Genomic DNA, 25,890 nt, shown 5'->3' on the forward strand with positions numbered 1-25,890 from the left:
TGAAAGGTTACAAGCTAAAGAAAACCCAATATACCATAGGAACAAAGAAGACAAAATACCTAAAAATAAGAAATGTGCAAACCTTATTTGAGAGAACGTTAACACACTCTTAGAAGACTCTAGCATATGAAAAGACATGCCCTATCCTTGGATAGGATGACTCCCTTAATCCATGCATGAGTTTAATGTAATCTCTATAAAAATCCCAATAACTTTTTTTCTGGACCTATATAGGTGATTTAAAACACTTTAAACATCATGTGGAAAAACAAACATGCATGAATATCCAAGAAAGCAGTAAGAAATAAAAACCACGAGGGAGACTAATCTTATTAGACATTGACAAATAATATAAAGCCTGTATAATTAAGGCAGTGTGATACTGGTACATGGGTAAGCAAACAGACTAGTGAAATTTAAAGTTCAGAAAAAGGCTCAGTCGAAGATGCACTTTTTAATAAAGAGTGCCAAAATAACTGTTTACTACTTTGGAAAAGATAAAATTAGGTCATTCCCTCATACCACGCACAAGAATAAACTCCAAAATGCATAAAAGTTTTAAATATAGAAAATGAAACCAACCAAGTAGTAAAAGAAAAATGGATGAATTTCTCTATAACCTGAGAATAAGGAAAAGTTTTATAACATTCAAAATACAGAGGCTATAAAAGATTGATAAATTTTTCTATATAAAAACAAAAATTTGTCAAAAAGCACCATAAACAAAGTCAAAAGACAAATCACAAATTGGCAGAAAGTATTTCAATACATATTGCAGATAAAGGGTAATGTCTCTATTAAGTATAGAACTCTTAAACATTGTGAATAAAATGTAAGAACTTGATAGAAAAGTGAACTAATGATATGAACTGATTTAAAAAGATAAAAATCATCCTTAAATTAATGAAAAAGCTCTTCAATTTCACTTATAAATATGGAAATGAAAATTAAAACTTCATTGAGATATCATTTCTCACCCATTCTACTGGTAAAAATTAAAAACAGTAAGACTACAAACGCTGTTGGTAAGGCTGTTATTGGTGAAAATGCAAACTGGTACATTCTGTTTAAATGAAATTTAACAATATCTAACAAAATTATATATGCACTTACCTTTTGATTTAGCAATTCCATTTCTAGAAATTTACCTTGAAGATATGCCTCCGAAATCTCAAAATATATGAGCACATAGTTATTCATGGCAAAGGTTTTTAACTTGCAAAATACAAGAAACAACTTAAATACCCATATATGAAAAAGTGATTGATAAACTATGATACAACCACCCAATGGCAGATTAATAGGGAGGATCTCTATGAATAAAAGCTAAAAGCGTGGAATGATTTCTGGGGGTTTGTTGTTAAGTTAAAAATATAAAATGCAGAAGAATACAGTATGCTATCTTTTATGTAAGAAAGAAGAGGAAATAAGAAAAAATATATGTATCTGCTCATTTGTGCAAGAAAAAAACATAGGAAGGTGAATGGAACAGAATGGAATGGATAAGGAATGGGACTGACTAGGTTAGGATGGAGTGTGATACTCCTCTGTGGATACCTCATTGTAGTTTCTGATTTTTAGAATTATATTAATGTTTCTCACTGTATACATATTTTCTGTATATGTATTTCTCACTATATATGTATATATACAGTGAGAAACATTTTTATATAAATGTATATAATGTGTATGTATATATATCTCTTTACTATTTTTGCAGCTTTTCAAAGTCTGAAACTATTTCAAAATAAACACTTAAATATTCACACAAAAAGCACTCTCTTTAAAGTTAGCAATAAGTTAGTGGTTCCTGCCTTTATTGCTTTCATTGCTGCCATTCTACTTTGTAGTAGAAGTCTTAATGGGTGCAATAAGGAGAACAAAATACACAATATGCATTAATATTACAAAGAAGAAAAATCACATATACTTGCAGATATTGTGTTTGCTTATTTGGAAATTAAAACAGAATCTGGTGTACTTCTCAGAGAATAAAATGAGTGTACGGAAATGCACAACTTTCCTATGCACGATCAACAAAAATTAGGACATGTGAAGGAGATGGGCTAAAATGCCAGGCTGAGAGGGATTGAGGAAGGAATGATAAGCAGGTTACAGAGACTGTGTGTGCAAGAGATTCTTTTGAGAATTTTACATATAAAGAGGAGCAATGGCTAGTAGTATATGTCAAAAGAGGGTGATGTTCCTTCTTCCTTCCTTCCTTCCTTCCTTCCTTCCTTCTTCCTTTTTCTTTCTTCTTCTACCCCATGCTCCTTCTCTCCCTTCTCCCCTTTCTCCTTGTTCTTCCCCATTCTCTTTGTTCTTGAGGAGAAATACTAGAGTGTTTTTGCATACTGTTGGAAATAATCTGCACAGGGAGAAAGATTGATGTTGCTGGAAAGTGATGGTAACCAAAGCCCATCCAAAAGCACTGGAATAATCTTAGAAAAGAACAGTTTACTTCCTTAATTGTAATAAAATAAATCGTAGGGATGTGTGCACATGGGCAATGATCTGTAGCTCTGGCGATATACCAATAAAAGTGAAGTATAAGGCAAGGCCAACATGTGAGGCTGAGAGAAGGGTGGGAAATTTGAGGAGACAGGTAAACATGTGAAAGAGTAATCTTAGAGAATCAGAAATCCAGTTTACTATAGAAAGAAATAGAATTTCTGGGCACTCATGATTCTATTTCTGATGTAAGAATATGAATTAAAAGTGAAACCATTCTTTGAGATTGTTTATTTAAATTTCTCTAGCAATATTAAGCTGCTTCGGGTGTAGGCACAGAAAAGGTAACTTTGCACCCAGAGTGAGATTTTTCCAGGTGGTTATGCTGAAGGAGAGAAGGGACAAGGGAATTGATGGTGTTTGCCAACACCAATTATAGTATAATTATGATGGAGTGTGTTATCTAAGCTGAACTGGGAAGGTAGTGAATGGAGGACGAGACTCTGGACCAATGGATTAGACATCTTGATGGGGTTAAAACATTTAAAAATGGTTATGTTTAAGCAAGTGTGCTAGCAGGAGAGGAGACTGTCAATAAAGTGAAATGTTCGCATACATGATGTTAAAATTGTACAACTTTTGGTGATGACAAGTTCCAACCATGGTGTGACCATGAGATTAGGGGGCTAAAGTAAAGTCAAGTCAAAAAATAAGGAGGTTAAGAATTTGAGTGTTCAGGGTATTAACAGAGTCTTCCCTATGTACTTCAGCATTACTAAAAATGATAAAAAGTAGTAGGGGCGAAGAGGAAGGTTGTGAGCCAGGAGCAAAGTGTAGCAATGCAAGGAAATAGACATGGCAATGAGAAGGGGGGACAACCTGCCCACAATGGCATGAGCCTTGAGATAAGAACAGCCTGTATTGGGAAGATTACCAAGAGATGCTTTGTTCTTGAGACAACCAGCTGTTCATTAAATAAGATGGAGGACTACTCCAAGAAGTTGAGTATGTAGAATTATTTGCTGGTCAACGTGAGTGAAAGGCTTTGGGAGACAGGGATCAAAGGGGAATTAATTCAGATGAAACAGACAGAGCAGTGTTGGTGTATGAGTTTATGTGAAAGTAACCAGCGAGGCTTGTACTGGGATTTGAATCACGATAGGGTTCATCCTGATTATTTTCTAAAGGGGCATGAATTTGCTTCACCATATTTGGTTGCAAGAGATATAATATTTATTTTATTTTCCTCTATTAAATCATTCTTGGCTCTGAGTTTTGGCTGCCAATCTGATAAAAAATTTAGGCATATGTGATGGTCCTCTTCTACTCTCTGGGGTTATATAAGAATGGGAGGTTTCTTACACTGCTCAAAAGTTGGAGAGGGTCTCTGGGCTTCAAAGTGTGTGTTGATGAACTGCTTACTGTCCAAAAGGTGTTTCATTTGAAGTCAGGCAATTATTCTGCTTAAAAGTCTATTTGTTTTACCCCCAGTTCTTCCCTATGAAATCTGATCATGAACCTCTAGGCTTGCGTGTCCAGGATGAGTCCCCGGGAATGCATTTCCCAGCTTTATGAGAAGGTCTTTGTATCTTCTGGAGAATTGAGTGGGGTTGGAGTACTGATTTCTGGTATGGGCAGAACCTACTTTCCTTTCCATCCTCCATATCTTCACAAAATCCTTCTTACCCTGACGTTGGGAAAAACACCATTTTAACTGTCCCCCTCCCCGCCCCCCCCCCCCCCATGAGCATAGGTTTTTGAAACAAATAGCTCCATTCTTTCCAAGGGTTAGGTCTGGATGATAAAAAACACTGTTTACCTAGTGGGTTGAAGGAAGGAAAAAAGTCTTCTTATTCTTCCATTAAGAGGCTGGAGGGACATTTTTTCAGATTATTCTTATCTGTTTCTTAGAGTTGAATGGCCACTTAGCTCTTGTCCTGGCATCTGAATGCATTACCCGTGGCATGGAAACTTCCAGGGCAGCTACTTCCTATGCTTTTAAGGGTTCATGTGACTAGACTGAGGTGGTATGAGGTGATGAGAGGCACTGCTCCTTCAAACAAGGTGGGGTGACATGGCTTCAATATCTGGCTCTCCCACCCACCTTAGAAACTAGCACTGCATGTGGAGCTGCAGAAAACAGGAAAGACTTCCCCAAAACAGAACTCTGGGAATTCTCCACTATTATGCTAATCAGTTAACACCAAACAGTTGCTTTTATAGTCACACAGTCATGGTACCCTCAGTAATCATTTCCATTTCCACCATCAGGTGGGTGTGAGAACTGAGCTTATTTTAAAGCATATGACTAATGAGCGTGTATCCGGGTGGTCCATCTGGTATTGATGAGGCTGATCTGAAATGATGGTAATGTAGCGAGATCTGGGAACACAGTTTATGGGCAACTGACTGAACCTTCATGGCTTTCTGCTTGTGGGGGTTGGTGGTGAGAAGGGAGGGGTTTCGGTATTTCCTGTGTCATTCTGAATATCTTCCATTTAAGAGCATTTAGTTGAAAGATTTCCAGGCAAGTCAGTTATCGAATCGATTTGTCATCCTCTGTTCTCTGGAAAATATAAATAAGGTAGCACTCAAGTGCTTTTGTGTAGGACCAACCTGTGGTCACTCCAGTTAATGCCACTTGTTCTTTGTTTTGATTTCACTTAGAAAGTAGCGTGTTAGCATCAGGAACAGCAACTCCCAGAAGATAATAAATTCAGAACCGCATTTATGGAAAGAAATGAAAGTTAATCATCCACATTAATAATTAAGAATAGGAAACATAGGAATCTATTCGATAAATGCAACGTATAACAAAGAATGTACTTTAATTTACTATTATATGTTAGTTAAGAGAGAATAGAGAGAATGTAATATAAGGAAAAGAGAGAACTAGAGATAGGTAGAGAATGGGTCTGGAAAATCCAGAGAAATAGGAATAAATTATACTTGCCATTAAATTCTCATTATCATGGAGTCTTGTTTTATTTACATATTCTTCCTTTGACTTTTCACCTTTTTGACCTAATTTCTTTTTTTCTAGTTGGCTTAGAGACCTAAATACGAACAAAATCAACTTTGTATGGTATCAATTGAAACAACTATTACCCTCCCCTTTTCCCATATTATTTATTTGCCTTGAATTTATGTGATTTTTAGTCTCTGCTATTACCTGGGGGCTTTCTGGAAATGAGCTATAATCTGCATCATATACTTCTACTTTCTATTCCTTCCATAACAACTTAACGCAAACTGATTGTATCATCTTATATATCTGAAGGTCAGAAGTCTGACACAGGTCTCAGGCTAAAATTCTGGTGCCTGGGCTACAATCAGGGCTGCATTACTTGTAGAGGTTGAAAGGAAAAATCTGTTTCCTTGCCTGTTCCAGCTTCTAGAGGTCACCCACGTCCCTTGGCTTGTGGCACCTTCTCTCTTCACAGCCAGTAACATCACATCTCTCTGACCTTTCTTCCATCCATATGTCTCACCTTACCACAGCTAGGAATGGTCTTATACTTTTAAGGGCCTGTGTGATTAGACTGGACCCATTTGAATGATCCAGGATCTCCCAATTGCAAGGCCATCTTATTAGCAATCTTAATCGTTTCTGCAATCTTAACTCCCCAACCTTAAATGTAACGTAACCCTTTTAAAGCTTCCAGGAATTAGGATGTGGACATTTTTGGAGTTATTATTATGGAATGGGCATTATTATGCCTACCACAACATCTCTAGTTTTACAATAACTAGGATTTCCTGTTTTGGGTAACTGGAACCTCTCCTAGTCCACCCATGAGGATTTGTCCATGAGGAATTTCGAACATGGACATTGCCGCCCTAGAAGTAATTCACTTCTGTTTTATGGAGAACTCACTTCTCCCAGCTAAATTCCATACATATGTTTAAAGATTGTTCTAGAAGTTTTACTATGGCATATTTACTATGCCATAGTAAATATGACATACTTTGTTAAGTGTTCTTCAGTGTTTGTCATTTAATGATATTTGAAATTAGTCTTTATGTGTGTAGATAGAGGTATTATGAGGAGATAGATTTTATCTAAATTTATGACTTGGAGTACCTGATTATACAGTGTCACATTCTTGTTGGGAGGGAAAATGTCTTTAGAGCCTGCTGTCATAACTGGAATATAAGCTAATCTTTAAATAAAAATGTTAATATTAGTGATTTTGTTGACATTGTCTCTGGTTAAAAATTTAATTGGAATTTTAAAATTCTTTTGACCCTCTTCATGACAAACATACTAAAGTAAATGGAAACCATTGCCATTTTTTCCTTCCCTTTTTTCTTCTCTTACATCATATCCATTCCTACTACTCTCAGAGAATCAGGGATGGCTGCTGTGGGGAAGCCAATTCTTTTTATCAAAATTCTGAGATGCAGAGTTTTAGTCAATAATAGTTTAATAACTATGTGTAGTGCCAGCTGGGTACTAGACTAACTGGGGGTATCACTTTGTAAACTATGTAAATGTCTAACCACTATGCTGTACACCTGAAACTAGTATAAAATAATATTGAATGTCAACCTAATTGAAAAATAAAAATTTAAAAAGTGAAGTGACCATTTATTGAGTACTCACCATGTAAAACAAACAAATCAAATAAACAAAAACCAACTCTTGGATGCTGTTTAGTTTTGCCCTCCTACCTTCATCTCTTCACCCACCAAGAGTATCCTTCTCGCAGTGGAAATTAGATATCAAAGAGGGTGATTAATCGTGTCCAAGGACTAATGTCAATATTCATCTCTAGCTCAGCCATTGTAAAGAGCATAATTATTCTTCTCGCTTCATGCACGTTAGAATGGAGTCTCCATAGCACTGGGAAATGAACTCCTCTCATCTGTCCTGCACTAAGTGACCCATGTCAGAGATATACTCTTAGAGCACTGTTTGACTGGCTAAAGAATCAAAGAGGTGAAAAATAGGTGATCTTTTTAATGTCAGAATTCTCGCATGACATCTGAAAGTTTCGATGCTTTGTATGCAGTTGTTTTGAAAAGGTTGGACATTCAGGAAATAATTTTTCCAATTCTTGTCTTTAAACCCATCTCTCTTCTCTGTTCCTATCAGATAATATCTTGCGTGACTTCTGTAGTTTTCAGTCACCTTTGAACTGTCTTATTGGCAATGAACATCAGAACTTCACTTCATATAATAAAAAGCTGATTGCCTCTCTTTGGCACAGACCCTCATCCAGGCTTTTCCCAGCCAGCATGAGGGAACGAGCACACATGTTCTGTTCATTTCCTCTCCTGACCCCACTTTTCTCCTGCTTGTGGTTAGCAGGTGCAGAGGGAGAACAGATTAGAAGAAAAATATAGTCTTCATTTTATCACACCGATGCTGGCTCTCATGGGCACTTTGGTTGGCTATTTTGAGATCTTCCCACTGTGGACTTTCATACTAGGCCTTTTCCTAGTAGCCGATTTTTAGAGCCCACCCCTACCTGCCCAGCTCTTGCTCCCTGGGGGAACAGTATAGCCAATACGGGTCTGTACTGGATATTTCGTTGTTTGCTAGAGTCTACACTCATTTTTGGTGCTGCTGTCTTACTAGTAGTAAGTATTTTAAATACCATACTTATTTCCAGCTTTTCTTCTTCTTGGGACTGTACTCCCAGCATATAGTCCTCCTGGGCTATCTCCTCTCAATATGACTCAAGCCCAGTTACTGTCTATGGGATCCACTTAGTCTGTGGGAAGAACACTGATATCCTTGAGCTACAATGTGATCAGGCTTCCCAGCAGACTTCTCATGGGAATAGCCAGCAACCAGTCTCCACTGTGAGCCTTCCCCAAATCCAGGAAGCATGTATCAAGTTTCTATAGAAAATCTCTCTCTCTCTCTCTTTGAGATTTTATGTTTGATCTTATTTATTTGTTACTCTTAGAAAATCTCATTTTTGACTGGACTCAGATGTAGAGGTAGCTCTCACAAAGGATAGTTTTTGTCTCTTGGCAGTTGGTTCCTGGCATTTTTTTCTTTGGCATCCTTCATTCTCTTGTCTGAAAGTTTGGGACATTCTGTGGCCTCTTCTTTATTTTTCTTAGTATGCTGTTTCTTCAGAGAAATATTCTGATGCTTGTGTTGCAGGATGTGTGGAGTAACAAGACACTGAATCTTGGATGCTGTGGTCTGGGATTTTGTACTTTCTTGTTTAGGGTTAGGGCCCTTCTCACAATGTTTTGGCAGACATCATCATCTTTAAAGAGATTGAAGGATTTATGGATTCTGCCAGCTCTTTCAGGCCCCAGGTGATGAGGCCCTGGTAATATCAGTGAGACCAAGAATGTCTTTCTCCCCTTTCTAACAATGACCAGTTTGAGAACACTCGGATTGGCATCCACAGTGCTGCCCCGAACAGTGCAAATACCACATTGATTTGCATTTTCTTTCTGCAGTACTCCTTGGTCTATCACAGGAATGTCCTTTACTTAGTCGCAGGTAGACACAGCCATGGGTCCAGATACCCTGTTTCATGGGGAAACCTTGCCTGTCATTCCTACCACTGACTTGAATCACAAGGCTCTTCTACTCTTCACCCAGAGCGTCAGCAGCAACTTCTGTGCCCATATGCTTCTCATAAAAGGTACGAAGTTTGTGTTCATTGTTCACTTCAATGAGTTTCTGGCAGCCGGTGACTGCAAAAGAGATGTTCATCTTCATCCTGAAGTGGCCGACTGCCTCTGAGGCACCACAAAAAAAAGCTCCCCAGGGCTGCTTTAACCTCATTCTGCTTTAGCTGCATGGTAACCTCAAGGCCAGCAATGCCCCTCATTCGAAAGGACAGGCAAAAGGGGGAGAAAATATACATCACTCTCTGCTCTTTGGAATCCCTGTGAAAATAATCTCTCTTGATCTCTAGTCTCCTGCAGACATGAAGGGCACCAGCTGCTGAGCACTCACCAGCCACTGTCCTTAGCTTTTGGGTCTCAGACAAAACTCTAAGGAGGCAACAGGAAAAGTCCCATTAAACATGACCAAAGGTAGCACAGTACTCAGACCAGGTCATGCTTTAAAATAGAACACCCCACCCCCTCTTGTTGACTTAACAATATTCCCTGTTAGATTCAGGTCTCAAAGGTTATTAGCCCCACATAAAGGGCCCACCATGAGCAGAAGGGTGCTGTGCTAAGTGCTGTTGAAAAGCAAAGAGGATTTTGTTCTTCAGTCATGTTGTCAATGAGCTTATAAGCTAGAAGGTGGCAAATATACAACCTTGACACAAATACCCCAAAATGTGACAATCGTAGTAGCAAAGATATGGCAAGTGTGCCATGAAATTTCAGAAGAGGAAAGTTATTTTCAGCTTAGAGGACCAGTGAAGGTGTTGTAGAAGAGGTAGTGTTTTTCATTCAAGAGTAAGATTGTATGAGCTAGAGCAGGGGCTCTCAATTTGAAAATCAGCAACAAGCACTAGAGAAAGTTAATTCACTAATACATCAGCTCACATTTTTCTGTGTTACAATGTGTGGCGGCTCTGTGTTATTTATATACATCCCATTTAATTTTCAAAATAACTTTGTGAAAAACATGCCATTATTATCCCCATTTAACTATTAAGAAAACTGAGATGTCAATTAAATCAACTGTACCAAGGTCATACAGCTACTAAGTGATAACTCTGGGATCCGAGCCCAGGGTTTTTCTGACTTCAAAGCTCATTGGGGGTATGATCTCTCTAAAGGACAAAAGTTCACAAAGACATAAATTTACAAATGAAAAAAATGCCCACTAATGAAGACCATGGATGTAAACCCATGTTACAGTGTTGGTCCAGTTGACCACTTGATCCTTCCAGGGTGATGCTCACTCATGCTTCTGAGCCTCTGTTCTCACAATTCTCATGATCTCAGATAGTCTCCCTTCTCTTCTATGCTCAAATTCCTTATCTCTTTCAAAGCTTAATATAAGGCTTGCCACCTGGAGGCAGCTCCAGCTCCAATGTCCCCACAGGTAGTCTCTTTACTTTCTCATCACCTATTGTAATTCCAGTTCACATCACTGAGTACTAGGTGACATATTTTCTCTATTATTTCTTATTTACTTTTTCCGATAAATTGTAAATTCTTGGAAGATGTGACTATGTTTTATGTTTCTTTTGTATTTTTCACAGTATCTGTAGATCTGATCGATAATAGGGTTGGGGTGATTTTTATAGTGCAATTAACTGTGTATATAAGGTTCTGCAGGAAAGATTAGACCTTCCATTTTACAAAACTCATGGTGGGATAAAACTAAAGGGTTCAGAAACTCGTGAGTTTCAAAGGCACCAGAGTACAAGGCAATAGAGAGGATTCTTGTAGTGCTGAAGAGTCATTCAAGATGCCTCCACAAGGGAGAATGTTGGGTTTGATGAGAGCCAAAGCAACAGCAGGGAGAATCCAAAGATGCATAAGATCAGTCTGCACAGAGGAGTGTGAGAAACACGAAGGGCCGTTGTTTTTGTCTAAAGTGTTTCCCTTCTCAGCAAATGAGCCAAGGGAATATGTGGTTTCAGAGCTTCCCTTCTGTTCTCCAGCTTTTGTGACACCCCAGCAAATGCAAAGCATTGTACACGCATGAATTTCTTAGTTGAACAGGAAGAACTTGGGAGGCAATGACAAATGCTTCACAGTGCCTCCCTGGCATCTGAGATGGTTTTCAGAGAGAACACAAGCTCCTATTTAGTGGGTTCTCAGGGGACATCTGTAGGAGGAGCTTTCCATAGCAAATATGTACACTTTCACCATCCTTACAATGCAGATGCCGAGACTGTGTAAGATCTGGTGCAAAGCAAGAATAATTAAGGGAGAGTTAAGGAAGTGTTATGGAAAACTCATGACCACACACCTTGTCCAGAACGCTGAGTGCTAATTATATAAATCATATGTGTTATTTTTAAGAAATCATACAGAATGAGTGCAGCAGAAGGAAACTCAGGAAGGCAGCAGGTTGGGGTGAAACAAAGGTAGTATTATATTTATGAGGAAATAAGAAGTAGCTTTTGGGACTTGCTCATCTTGAAAAAATATGACAATGTCGCTATTAGAAAAATATGACAATCCAAAATACATCAATCTTCAAACAGCAGTAGAAACCTGAATATAGCTTTATTGAGAGTCTCCCCACCCCCAAATAAAATCTTAGCCACATGGCTTTATAGCTAAAGGGCTATAGCTGCTTATCTTCTTGGCTGATATATTTAGATTTTGTTCAGCACATGCTTGGTGAAGTAATACTTGCCAAATTAATTGAAGTTAGCTTGAATAAGAGCTTAGTCATGTGAATCTCAAATGGGATGAAACTGATTAATAATAAATGTCAGGATTTTAAAATAATGAGTGAAATACAAGAAATGTAAAAGAAAAGGCAGCCTTTTGACACAATTTCTCTTTTTTCAGGCAGTGTCTGTGTGTTCCATCCTTGCCAAGGAGGTAGGAAGGCTGCCAGGTGGGAGGTGGCTGGAGAATGATAATTATTTTGTGAACTTGTCATGCCCCTCATGTCAATGCACATGTGTAGGAATCACCCAGTTTTTTAGGCACTTTAGTTTCCCGAGTTTTGGAACTGCTTCAGCCCCTTTTCTATACCATCTAGTACAATGTGAACATCTAGGGTGAGATTCTGTCATCCTTCCCTTGCTACAGAGCTTTCCAAAGGCCTCCAGGATGCTCTGAAGATGGTCCCTCCTGAGGGCTAAGATAAGGCTATTGGCCAACATGGCTTGGTAAAATCATACAATGAATGGCCCATCACCAGTCACAGCCACTGCTCAATTCTTCGTTTCCTCTCCTTTTGTTTTGGCCATGTTTGTTCATCTCCTGAGCCTGTGGCTTCAAGTACATAATCCATAATTTAATGAGTTAATTCAACAAAGATATGTTCTATATGACATCTAGGGGAGACAAAGACAAATGAGACAAAAGGTTCACAATCTAGAGGAGCAAGAGCTACAGAATAAGGAGGCACATGCAACATATGCACAAGATAGCATGATATGCAGGGGAGTTGGGCTTACTCCATCCAAGAGAGCATATAAAAGGGTCAGAATGGCTTTCTGGAGGGGACGATGCAAGAAATGAGTTCAGATAAATAGTGAGAAAAGGATGTTTTATTCATTAATTCATCAAATACCTATTTAACTCCTACTAGACATTTGGTATGTGATTAGTTGCTGGGAAATAAATAAGAAGAGATGGAGTAGTGTCAATCCAGATAAACAAACAACACAAAGGAAAGTTCTTTAAGTTCTAAAATAGATCTATTCTTGCTCTGAAACATTCTGTTCTCTATCAGCAAAGGTGGAAGGTAGAGATTAAATTTGTTGTTTAAAGGTTGCCATTTCTTTCAGTTCAGTCTCTTGTAGATAAACTTAGTCTCCTTCGGGTACCTGGTTAGACTTTCAGATCTCCTCCCCCATCTTCTATTTTCTTTCTTGCCATGAAGCATCTGGGCATGGGGGAATCTATTTAACCTACTGGAGTGTTGGGATGGAAGTAAGTCTGGTCTAAGGAGTGTCCCCTATTGGCTCCTGCCGACGTCGGCTTGGCTCACCTTGTTTCTGGGAATTGACTCCTGCCATTACTTCACCTACTGTGGATACAATGTACTTGATCTTGACACAGAGCATGTCTAATGATTAGGGCTCAGGAGCTCTAGGACCTCCTTTTACTGAATAGGCATCACCTCAGCTTTTACTAGGAATGTGCACCCTCTAAAGTCTAATTACAACTCCTCTGAATCATGACTCCTGCTCCTTCAAATCATGACTTTTTGCTTTGTAGAAATTTTATCCCTGATCTTAGCAAGCTCGCAGTCTCCACCCTCAGCCATCTTCCTTGCCCTTCTCCACCCATTCCCCTTGGAGTGTTAATGACACTTCTAAGTCCCTTCTACACAACAGGAAGCCAGGGGAGACTTAGAGTCACTGTTTGTTTGTTTGTTTGTTTGTTTGTTTGTTTTTCCTATCCTGCTATGCTGCCTTACCACAGTTCCTAGTGGTAACTGGGGCTCCAGACGTTTGATTTTGGCTTCTTTTCCACTTATCTAAAATTTCTATGTTCTTGACCCATTCTCCATGACTGAATGTTCCAGGCATCATCTTAACCTAGATTTGTTCCTTTGGTAACTGGCTTCTTCCTCCACAAAGAAGCACTCTCATTTCTTCCATGGACAAGCAGGAGTCCCTTTGTGTCATACCCTGAATTCTATGTATGTATGTATGTATGTCATTCATTCACTTATTTATTTATTTGTTTGTTTGTTTATTTATTTATTTGTGGTAAAATTCTGTGTTAGAGCTCTAAGCTTTGTTTTTGGTATATAAAAGATACTTCTAAAAATTAGAAAACACTTTCCACATGGAATAAAACCTGGCTTTTTACATTATTGTGTAACACTGGCCTCAGAAATTTATTTTAGAAGGAAAAATCTGGACACTTGTTTTTTTCATTGTACTTTAACTCTATCATTTCTAATGATTCCTCAAGTATGATATGCCCCAGAATTAATGGAGGGGAGTTTGCATATCAGGAAGATGAACAAGAACAACAGAGAGCACATTAACACACTTTGCAAAATATTGAGTTTATATTTAATCTAAGGAGACAGAAGTTTTTAAATTTGATGCAGTCCCATTTGTCTGTTTTTGCTTTTGTTGTCAGTGTCACTCTAGCCTTTTTGAAGCCCAAGTACATAGTTCTCCATTCAGCTAAAGTAACAGGACTTGAACATATGCCACTCAACCTACAGAATTAACGTCTGTGCCCCTTCTTCTGAAAGGAAGTCATTTTGCAAGGTCCAGGCAGGACAATCCTCTTCACCTTCCTTTGAGCGAGATGCCACCGAACCACTCAGCTATTTTCATTGGATAAAAGTGATTCCCTTCAAATTAAGAGCTGTAGATGTTGGAGCAGTTTTGATGAGATTACTTCAGAATAGAAAAGTTTTGGAAATGTGTGAAGGATATATAGCTTTTCTTTTTCTTCTAATGTCCTGAGGTTTCTTCTCTCATTATCTAGACATTTCTGTACACACATTTTGGAAACATGTCTAAACTTTCAGTCAGATGAATTATTATTGTCTCTCTAAAGCTGCTAATTAAATTGAGGGCTGAGTTTCTCCTAGGCCTGAGTTTCCCAAATTTTATCTGTGTAATATTTATGTGCCCTACAAGATTTCCTCCGATCTAATATCACCTCTAGTATTATTTTCTTATTTTTAAAACATTTTAAAGGGACTCATTCTAAAATCATTTGTTGTGACACTTTAAACATCTATATAGCTATTAAATGAAGATTTGTGTAAGCCCTCGTGTGGATATCAAACCTCTCTTCTCCATTTGCTTACTAGCTTATTCTAGTTGCTGTACAGGCACTTTAAACTCTCTCAAAACTCAGGCTCCACCAATCCCAACCATTATTACCAGACTCTCCCAGTGCCCTTTCTCTCAGTGAACAGCACCTTTACCCAGTTGCTCAAGCTGGAAACCCAGGAATTATTCTACACTTCCCGTAACCTGTCTCACTATGTACCGATTCACCAAGTCTCGTCATTTTTACCTTTAAATTTTTACCTCTTAGGTCCGTCCTCATCTCAATAACATTATCTTGGTCCTAGGCCACTGCAGTTGCCTCCTTACCAGTGTTCCCTGATGTTTAAGTCACTCTTCAGATGCCACCAAACACTGCAACCAGAGTGCTCGTTACAAAAGGACAAAACTCTTAACAAGACTCTCCTGCACCTCTACTCCGATTTCATACAGTGCTTTTCCCAGCCCCATCTTTTGTACTCACTGGCCTCTCTCAACCCCTTTGTATCTCATACTCTGTCTCCTTTCAAATGCTTTCTCCATTTTATACACTCTTTAGCTCAGTGACTTCCTACTCTTCCTTTGGGTCTCAGCTTAATTACTGCCTCTTCAGGGAAATCTTTTTTGACTTCAATAACTAGGTCAAATTCACTTATTTTCTTTCTCCTACCACCTCAACTCTATTTTTATCCCACTTATCAAAGTTACGATTTTACATGTATTCGTGTGGCCATTTGGTTAACATTTGACTCTCACTAGACTGTAGTCGCAGAATCTATGTCCCTTTCGCTCTGTCTTGTAAAGCCAGTGCCTGTCATGGCTCCTGGCACATAGGATGGCCTCAATAAACATTTACCAAATAAATAGATGAATTCATAATGGGTTGTGAGGCTTGAGCATGAGAAAGAGACTCAGGCTGCAGGATTTGCCAAGAAAAGAAATTCAATGAGAACTACATTTAAAATTTTACAAGAACAGGTTCCACAAGCAAGGAATTGGTTAGGATGCTTCTTTTAGCAACTCTTTAAAGATTGATTGAAACAGAATCAAACATTGAGTTTGACAGATGTTTCAAAGAAAAGGAGAGCAGAAATAAAAAGACAGGTATTGATTAACAAGAGTGATGTTGGGAAGTTGGAAGAATCCTGGAAGGAGAGTTGAAAAATAGGTTAGAGGTAGTACCTGCAAGTGAGAGTTCAAACGCTGGGTTTATTTAATCTGGAGAATCAATGACTGAGGTGTCATTTAGCAAATGCCCTTAATATCCCACTGTGCAGAGCAGAGCAAGAGAAAATGGAATGAAATTGCATGGAGAGAGTTCTGGCTGATAAAGGAGGTCTTCTTATCATTGTGGATGGTTAAACCATGGAGCGGACTAACAGGGAGGGCTGATGAATCTTACTTGGAGATCCTTTAGGGATGGAAGATACAAACATTCATCTGGAATAAAGGCAGGCAATAAACTAGGCTAACTCTTAACTCCTTTGTGCTTTTGGAATTGATGGTTTACTTGCTAAGGAATTTTTCTTCACCTTTTTGCTCAAATATACCCAGAGAGGCAAGAGTATTATCTAAAAATACACTGTAGTAAGTTCTTGCTCAAGAACTTCCATCTTAAAAAGGAAATAAAGGTTTTCAGCTGCTGAGTCCCTTTTAGCTGCCACACTACCTGTCCCCTTCTTTCCAGGCAAAGTGCTTTAAAGATTTGTTTCTGTTTGCTGACTTCTCTAATTATTCCTCTGTACAACTGCACCCTGACTCCACCTTCCCTCCCCTCTTCTCTGAAGCATGTACCAGCACTACTTATGGCATCCACATTAGTGTATTCCAGTGTCCTTTTTTTCCTTATCTCACCAGAATTTTTTAAGAACAAACAGCCATTGACCACATCCTTCTAGCAACAATCTTTTCCTTGGATTCTTTTGCTTTTTGAAAAATTGTATCTCTATATATATCTCTCAAAGAATTTGCCTTTTTAACCATTTTTAAGCATATAATTCCATGACATTAATTACACTCACAATGTTATTCGAGCATCACCACTGTTTATTACCAAAATTTTTCCTCACACCAGAGACTCTGTAGCCATAAAACAATAACTTCCCATCTTTTCTTGGCTTTTGTGTGCCACACTCTTCTGGTTTTCTGTTTTTTCTCTCTCCTTCTCCCTTCTCAGGTTTTTTAGTGGGTATCTTTTCCTTTGCCCATTTCTTAAAATCTGCACTCCTCGGTTACTGTCCTAGGCCCCCATCTGTTCTTAGCATGTACACTTTCTTTGGTAAATCTCAATCTATCTATGCATCTTCAATGAGCATGTAAAGCTCAGATCTCTTTCCTGAACCTTTGCTGAATTCCTTACGTATCTCTTGCTACACCAGTGCTACAGCCCTTTTCGTCCCTCTAAGGTTTTGTTATTTTTATTTATTTTTTCATTCTCCTTAGCCCCATCCTGTTTGCCTCATGATTAGTGAGTAAACAAATTGAAATTGCCTGAAGTATTATCAGTCTTTACTACAAAACCATAAGTAGTACCCTTGAAGCCAGGGAGGTACCTCTTTTCAGTGTGTTAGTCCTGTGCCTGCCCTCGTGAAACCCATTGAGACCCTCATTAAACACCTGTGAGAGGAGGTGAGGGAAGCAAGAAGGAATTTTCCTAGGGTGCTAGGCCTCGGCTGTGTAAAGCGGGAATTTTAACTCAGGTGGTCTGATTCCAAAGTTTATGGTTTAACTTTGCCAAAAATCAATTATTATTAAATGTATTTAAAAACCACTGGAATATATACCAGCAACAAAAAAAACCTTAGCTTTCTTAGTGAGCTTTACATGGCTCATGATTTGTGAGCCATCTACCAATCAATATAACCTAATTGCTTGTTTGTGTTTCCAGTGGGACTGTAAACTCCCCAAGGGCCAGAAGAAGGCTTTGTTCATCCCCTCCCCTGTCTCCACTGGTTTTATTGAGATATAATTAACAAAGTGTATGTTCTTTCTTTTTCTCACCTTTGCGATTGCATTTTCCTATACTTGGAATTTATTTCTCCCTTTGTTCACTTACTTTCTTCATGTTTTTAAGATCTCAGTTCAGTGGTCACTTCTCTAGGAAGCTGGTTAGGAGCACTTCCTAACTTCTCTCACTTTGTTCTAATTGCCAGTCCCTAAATTTCATGACTGGTAGAGATGAGAACTACTGTGTTAGTTGTATTTCCAACCCCAGCATGTAGTAGGCAATCATCAACTATTTGACTCAACAGCAATGACTGTTGTTGAATGAAGTTATGAAGAAGTATGGAGGACATTTAAGTATCTTTATGCTTGACAGGTGGATAGTAGAGGTTGAAGATAAGTGACTCTGTCTGGCCCTTGCTTGTGTGTGTGTGTGTGTGTGTGTGTGTGTGTGTGTGTGTGTGATGTCAACACATTTTACATTTTATTGAGAAACAGTGGAAGTAATGACAGGGATTTTATGGACAATTACATAGATGCTGCAATACCTTATTTGAGACAGTTTGATTGATACATCAGCTTAATTGGTATTTATTGATTTTAAAGTCCTACCTAGCATTGTTTAAAGTGAGGCTTTGCCTTTTTTTTTTTTAATAAAAAAGGAAGAAAAAGCTCCTATGAAATAAACACAGTTGCCTCACTTTGTTATTTATAGAGCATGCAAATTTCTGGGTGCTCTTGCTCTGAAAACTACTAGAGGGAGGATGTAATGGCCTGTTCTGGTGCTGTCCAAGTTCCAGGAACTTTGGATGACATGTAGCTGTTTGGAAATAGCCTTGGTGTGTTACACATGGAAAGGAGTCTTGCTGATGAAGATTTAGCTGCACTGAGTAGGGTATGAAAGGGCAGTGTTTGATGTTATATGTTTTTACAGCATTCCATAATTGTAACTGTTTCTAAGGCTTTGTTTATAGTAGTCCTATAAAAAGGGATGAAAAGCATTTTTAACAAAAATTTCATGAAGTATATATATATATATATGTATTTTCAGGGTTTTATTTTATAACTATGAGACCTCAGCTTTCATATTTCAAATGACCTCCAGATCTTGGTGTTTCGAGATATACTTCAAATAGTTGTCTTATCTGAAGAATATGTTTTTGAATTTTTTATGAGACTATACTTGAAAAAAATAATATAAAGAATCTTTAAAAACATATTAAACTTGTGAAAATATTTACAAATCAGTTTTTTTTTGAAAAGAGGCAAATGGGGAAAATGGATAAGGCAAGTGAATGATTTTCAATATAAAAATAATAAATCACTAGTACACACAAAAAAGTTCAATATACTTATAAGATAAGTACAAATTAAGACAATAAAATTGAATTGGGAAAGATCAAAGAGATGTAAAGGTATAAAAATTATTTTTCCAGTGTCGGCTATAATAATGGCTAGCAGTTATTGAGTGCTTACTATGTGCTGGATACAGTACTTTACCTTTATTAATGCACTTAGCATAAAAAAGTTAGTAGTAGCTATTGTTGTCAACTCAAACTTTACAGGTAAGGAAATTATGGCAGAGTGCTAATGAAGAATTCCAAGAAGGACATCCAGTTACGAAGAGACAAGTTAGTTTGCTGCAGCAACCATTATACTACACAGCTTCGTGAACTATTAGGTACGTACATACTGCCACGAATGGCTACTTGGGATGATTATTGACATAACTATTCTGGAAATCAGTATTGGTCTTATTTCGGGCCATGGAACATATGGTATAGCTCTGTAGCAGATGATCATCTGTGCTGCTTTTGTTTAGGGAAACTCGACATCTTTTTTCTATATTCTTTATCCTTTTTGTTCCCTAAATATCTATATCTAAATCTATACATTATCACTATAACTACATATTACAATTTGATATCCCATGTCAACACACGTCAGCCCAAGAATTTACTTACCTAGGTCTCATCTTTGTTACCTCTCATATTTCAAATCAATTTTATCTTAGAATATCACTCTATCTTCAGCTCAATTACACATAGAATATACAGGTCTAACCAAAATTTTTACCGTGCAGATATAAAACCATAAACCATCATTAGTCATTTAAATTTACTGTTATTTGTTTATCATTTCATGAGGCTCCCAAAGAAAGAGAGGCATTGGGAAGGGTCAGCACCTCAGTGATGGAGGAGAAAGGTTGATGCAATGCATATGGTGCTGTCCTGGAAAAGCCTAGATCTGGGATGTGGTGAAAAGTGGGCATTCAGGGATGCAGCAAAGGAGCACTGGGCCTCCAGAAATCAGAGCAGGAAGAAAAGCCCCCAGTGGGCTGAAATGACTCCAACGGGAAGAAATGGGATTGTACAAAAACCATACTCTACACCCGTGCCTAGAGCCAGCTCTGGCTTGGATGATCCCATGGGGCCAGAGGAGTCCTAGCCTGGGATGGCGAATTTCCAGTGTCTCACTATTAAACACCTCGATGAGATGGTTTTAACCATCAAGGGAAGCATTCTTCAACTTTTTTTGCTCCTCTGAACACAGGCTGCTCCTTAGACAAAATACACCTCAAGTTATGAGTCATTCCCTGCAGCTCTGCCCCCAACTTTTCTACTCAGGAAGGTGTATCATACTCTTTTTCAAGCTACATGTTCTCCAGATCCCATCATTCCAGCATAAAGCACTGCCCTATGTGCTACATATACCTGGAGAATTCCTACTCTAATAAAAGGAAAGAGCTTAGGAAAAATGAGACATGATCTATTATGCCAAATCAGGAACTCCCAAAACTTAAAACTAAACAAAACAGATTTATCTAGAGTGAGCACGCTCCTCCACATCAAGCTGCTCAAGGCTTGAAAGACAGATGCGTACTGATCTGATCTCCTTCTCTCCAGCCTCCTACCCAGCGTCTGGCACTCTCATTCCTTTGAGTATAATTCCGTTGCATTAATGAAAATGTAGCCCCTGAGACTTTATTTCTAGCTCTATAAGCAGTACCCAAGAATATTCTTATAGGCTATGCTTATTTGAATATGGATATACTTTAATTTATAATGGTTATGTTAAATTATTTCATAAGGGGGATAATTCAAAATAAAAAGTGTTTCTTTTAAAAAAATATTTTGTTGTATAAATTTCAGGTGTACAGTATTATAATTTGACATCTGTATACACTTCAAAGTGATCACCACCACAAGTCTAGTTATTATTCATCACCGTACAGTTGACCCATTTCACCCATTTTACTACCCTCGACTCTCCTCCCCTCTGGTAAACACTCATCTCTTCTCTGTATCTATAAATTTATTTTTTATTTTGTTTATTTTGCTGATTTTAGATTTCACATTTGAGTAAAATCATACAATATTTGTCCTTCTCTGACTTCTTGGCATATTGCCCTCAAGTTCCAACTACGTTTCAAAAATAGTAAGATTTCATTCTGTGTGTGTGTGTGTGTGTGTGTGTGTGTGTGTGTGTGTGTAGTATTCCATTGTATATACCACCTCTTTATCCCTTCACTCATTGATGAACACTTAGGTCATTTCCATGTCTTGGCTATTGTAAATAATGCTGCAATGAACGTAGGGAGTGCATATACCTTTTTTGAATTAGTATCTTTATTTTCATCAGATAAATATCCAGAAGTGGAATTGCTGAATCATATGGTAGTTCTATTTTTAACTTTTTGAGGAACCTTGATATTGTTTTCCATAGTGGATGCACAAATATACATCTTAACCAACAGTCCTCAAGCGTTTCCTTTTCTCAGTATCCTTGCCAGCACTTGTCGCTTCTTATATTTTTGATAATAGCCATTCTAACAGGTACGAGGTGATATCTCATTGTTTTGATTTGCATTTTCCTAATATTTAGTGACTTTGAACATCTTTTCATGTGCTGTTGGCTATCTGTATGTCTTCTTTGGAGACATGTGTGTTCAAATCGTCTGCCCATTTTTGATTGGGCTATTTTTGTTGTTGTTATTGAGTTGTATGAGTTCTTTATATGTTCTAGATATTAACCCTTATCAGATATATGGTGTGCAAATATCTTCTCCCATTTAGTAGGTTGCCTTTTCATTTTTATGTGGTTACCTTTGCTGTGCAGAAGCTTTTTTAGTTTGATATAGTCCCATTTCTTTATTTTTGCTTTTGTTTCCCTTGCCTTTGAAGTCAGATCCACAAAGACAACTCTAAGACCAATGTCAAAGAGTTTACTGACTATGTTTTCTTTTATAAAGTTTATGGTTTCAGGTCTTACATTTAAGTCTTAAACCATTTTGAGTTAATTTTGGGAATGGTGTAAGTTAGTGCTTTAGTTTCATTCTTCTGCATGTGGTCATTCTGTTTTCCCAACACCTTTTATTGAAGAGATTGTTCTTTCTCCACTGTATGTTCTTGGCTACTTTGTCATAGATTAATTGTCAGTATCTATGTGAGTTTATTTCTGGTCTCTCAATTCTGTCCATTGGTCTGTATGTTTGGTTTTTTTCTGTGCCAATTCCACATTGTTTAGATTACTATGGCTTCGCAGTACAGTTCGATATCAGGAAAGGTGATGCTTCCAGCATTCTTTTTTCCTTCTCCAGATTGCTTTTGCAATTTGAGATCTTTTTTAAGAGTAGTTAAGAGTTACTTACCTACTGCAAATATGTTTTGTCCTGTCTAAAGGAGTTTAGTTAGCTGTAGCTAGAGGAAAGCACACTGTTGTTTAACTTTAAAGTCTATTGAAAGACATCTAGGAGGAGAAAGAGTAGGATGTATTAGAGCATTCTGGAAAAAAAAGCAGCTTTTGTATATCTTAAACAACACAGAAAAAAGATTACTTGGTTTAGAAGGTAAGATAGAATCAGATTAAATTAATTCAAAACTTTATTAGAAAATTAAACAGTAATTAATTAGTAACAATTAGCAACAATAATAAACTATCTAAAATTCAAACTATGTATGTGGACTTTGGCAAATTAAAATAGTTGAAATACACAAATCTAAAGTTACTGTTATAGTAGAATTAAGAAAAAGGATGTTTTTCATTAATTTTTGTTAATTTGATAAAACTTTCTCATTATAGTTTTAGTTTACATCTATTATTACTACTTGATCGGGTTTTCCATGTTTATTTTATCAGATTATGCCCTCTTTTGACAATTGTCTGTATCCTTTTGCTCATGTATCTATAGAAGTCCTATTATTTTTCTAATAAGTCCACCATATTACTGCAAATATGTTTTGTCCTGTCTTTCATGATCTGGCACATTGCCTAGCACACTTATAAATGTTTAATAAATATTGATGTCATTGAAAAAAAATTTTTCGCTTTTAAAAGTACTATTTTCTTTGCGTTATGGATTTATTTTATCTAGCAAATGAATAACTGACATATCTATCACTTTAAAATATATTCTAATTTTATTTGGATAGGGGAAAAGCATTTTTTATGGAGTTTTTATTTTTCCAATGCTAAAGCTTTCCATGATTAGTATAAGTGCAGGAAAAATTTTAAATATTCCCCGAGGTTGAGAGCTTTCGAAAAGAAAGCAGACACATCTGATTTGGGGATGTTCCTCTCTCTGCTAATAATAACTCTCTGCTTGTCATGGAACACAGGTTGTTATGGTGAACGGAAGGTGGTTGAAACTGGAAGAAATGTAATACGTTGATAATAGAAAAGGTTTTTAAAAAACTTACATAATTTGTCAAAATATTCTTCTTTAAAATGGATGTGATTCATTTACTTGCCTATTGTCTTTACAGGGGCAAGAAAATCTCCCGTGCTCTTGCAAGTCAAATTGGTCCTTGTCTTCTTTATGCTCTCCTGGCAATGTTAGGGATCATGACTAATGAGGGACATCTTGTTGTAGGAACATATTCCACCTCCTCCATTTCCTGGCACAGAAACGCAGCCACAGTCTTCCTGGGACCAGACTGCTGTGATTACCACTAGACTATCACCAAGATTGGCCTTTCCTGCTTTGAAACAGCCTTCTGTATCATCTGGATTTTCTCCCACAAGTATGTTTCCTGATTTTGTTCTTCATTTCAGACCTATGCCTTTGATGAGCTAGAAAACCTGAAGAAGAAGCCAGTAAAACCTTCAGTCTTCTTTCTTGCATAATCTGAAATGACTTACGCACTATATTTTACAAATGAAACCAACTTTGCTATTGATGACTGGGCTGTGTACTGACAAACAAGTCAAACCTAACACAGTGGGGATAACTGTGAGGGAGGCCGGCAGCCTCTGAGATGAATTGGTATACTCTATTCATTCATTCATTAATTTGTTCACTCCTCCATTCAATAAATATTTGAGAGATGATTATGTTATAGGCCCCGGGTTATAACACTAAGCCCCCATAGAGCTTAGAGGTTGGTGAGGAGACGTACATAATCATCATAAAATTATCACACAAACAAGAAAGTAATTGCAGTGTTGATATATGCTATCAGTACAAAGCATGCTGAGAGCCTATAATAGGAATATTGATTTAGTTCAGGGAAAGCTTGGCTGGAGATCTCACAATTGATCTGAATATGAAGGCTGAATCATGTTAACTAAGTAACAGGAAGAGAAAAAGCAAGAATAAATGTATTTTGTTAGATAAACAAGAGAAGACTATCACAGTTCAGTTTTTGCCTCAGATATGCTGAAAAGTTTTCCCTGATTCTCTTTGGAACCCACAAATATTCCCAGCAATGGGAGTGCTGAGGTGACCTCTCATGCTCCTTCAGGTTTGCTTTTGTTAGTGTGTCATCACAGAAGGCTATTGGCATGTGTCTCCTCTGTGACAGACTTGAATAATGCTTGAGAAGTACAACCAACTTTTTATTAACCACGCTTTGTTTTTATCCCCATATCTTCACCCTGGGTCTTCCTGAGACTGCAGGTCTGTCTGTGTCCTCGGTCCTGGTCCACTGTGGAGCCAGTGCCTGGGAGGGAGTGTAGGGAATGCTGGGTGAAATGCAAGCACAGTGGTTTAGGAGATAAGTGAGCTTGATCATTCTCCCACTGTTCCAGCTTCAATAGTGATTCCAACTTTTGCCAAAAAGATTAAAAACTTTCATAGAAAAATGTGAAATACAAGGGGACAGTAGCCTAAGAACTATATGTGGAGGTAGAAAGGTTGTATAGAATACTGAACTCAGTGCGCACACTGTGCACACACACAGACACACGTGGAATAAAGGTTTTGCACTAAGGAAGGTGTAAGTCTTGGAAAACTGTGGCATCTTTACAGATCTTATGTGACTTATTATGGTTTTCATCAGTATGGTGGCTATTTACAGGAAGGCTTTGTTACAGAAACATGGAAATGCTCTTTAATTTGTGCTCACCTTTTGGGTAAAGATTCTGCATCTTTATAAAGGTCTTGAAAGGCTTGATAAAAGCAATAACTATAGTTATCTAGTAGACTTTTTCGTGATGAGAAAGAGCCTGAAGTGGTCTCATACATTGTATATTTTGAATAACATGGTTCTTGGTGGCTTTTTAATTTTGTAATAGGCTTGGCTTCTAAGCTTTATTTCTGAACATTGTTAGATAATTTTAGAAGAGACAAATTTAAAGTAAGTTTAAATGTTTTAAACTTAATATCCAGAATTGGGAAAAGTTTTCATTAATCCATAAGATTATAAGCTAACAATGGATAGTTTCTCTTCATCCTTTCTTACCCACACCCACTCCTTTGAGTGTTATTGATAATAATTTGTTATTGCTAAGATTATAAGTGTTAGCTATTATTTTTATTATCTCTTTCTATACAGTCATATATATATACACACACATACATATATACACATGTTCACACACATATACAGTGATGCATTGCTTAATAATGGGAACATGTTCTGAGAAATATGTCATTACATGACTTTGTCATTGTGCAAACACCACAGAGTGCACTTACACAAACCTAGATGGTGTAGCCTACAACTGTAATTACATGTGCTATACTTTTATATGACAGCAGTGCAGTAGGTTTGTTCACGTCAGCATCACCATAAACACATAAGAAATGTGTTGAGCTAGGATGCCACTATGTGATAGGGATTTTTCAGCTCCATTATAATTTTATGGAACCACTGTGGCATATATAGTCCATTGTTGACAGACATGCCATTATGCAGGACATGACTGTATATACTTCCTAGGGGTTACATTGCAT

The sequence above is a fragment of the Rousettus aegyptiacus genome, unplaced genomic scaffold, assembly GCF_014176215.1.
Source record: "Rousettus aegyptiacus isolate mRouAeg1 unplaced genomic scaffold, mRouAeg1.p scaffold_m13_p_8, whole genome shotgun sequence".
In the NCBI taxonomy this organism is placed as follows: domain Eukaryota; kingdom Metazoa; phylum Chordata; class Mammalia; order Chiroptera; family Pteropodidae; genus Rousettus; species Rousettus aegyptiacus.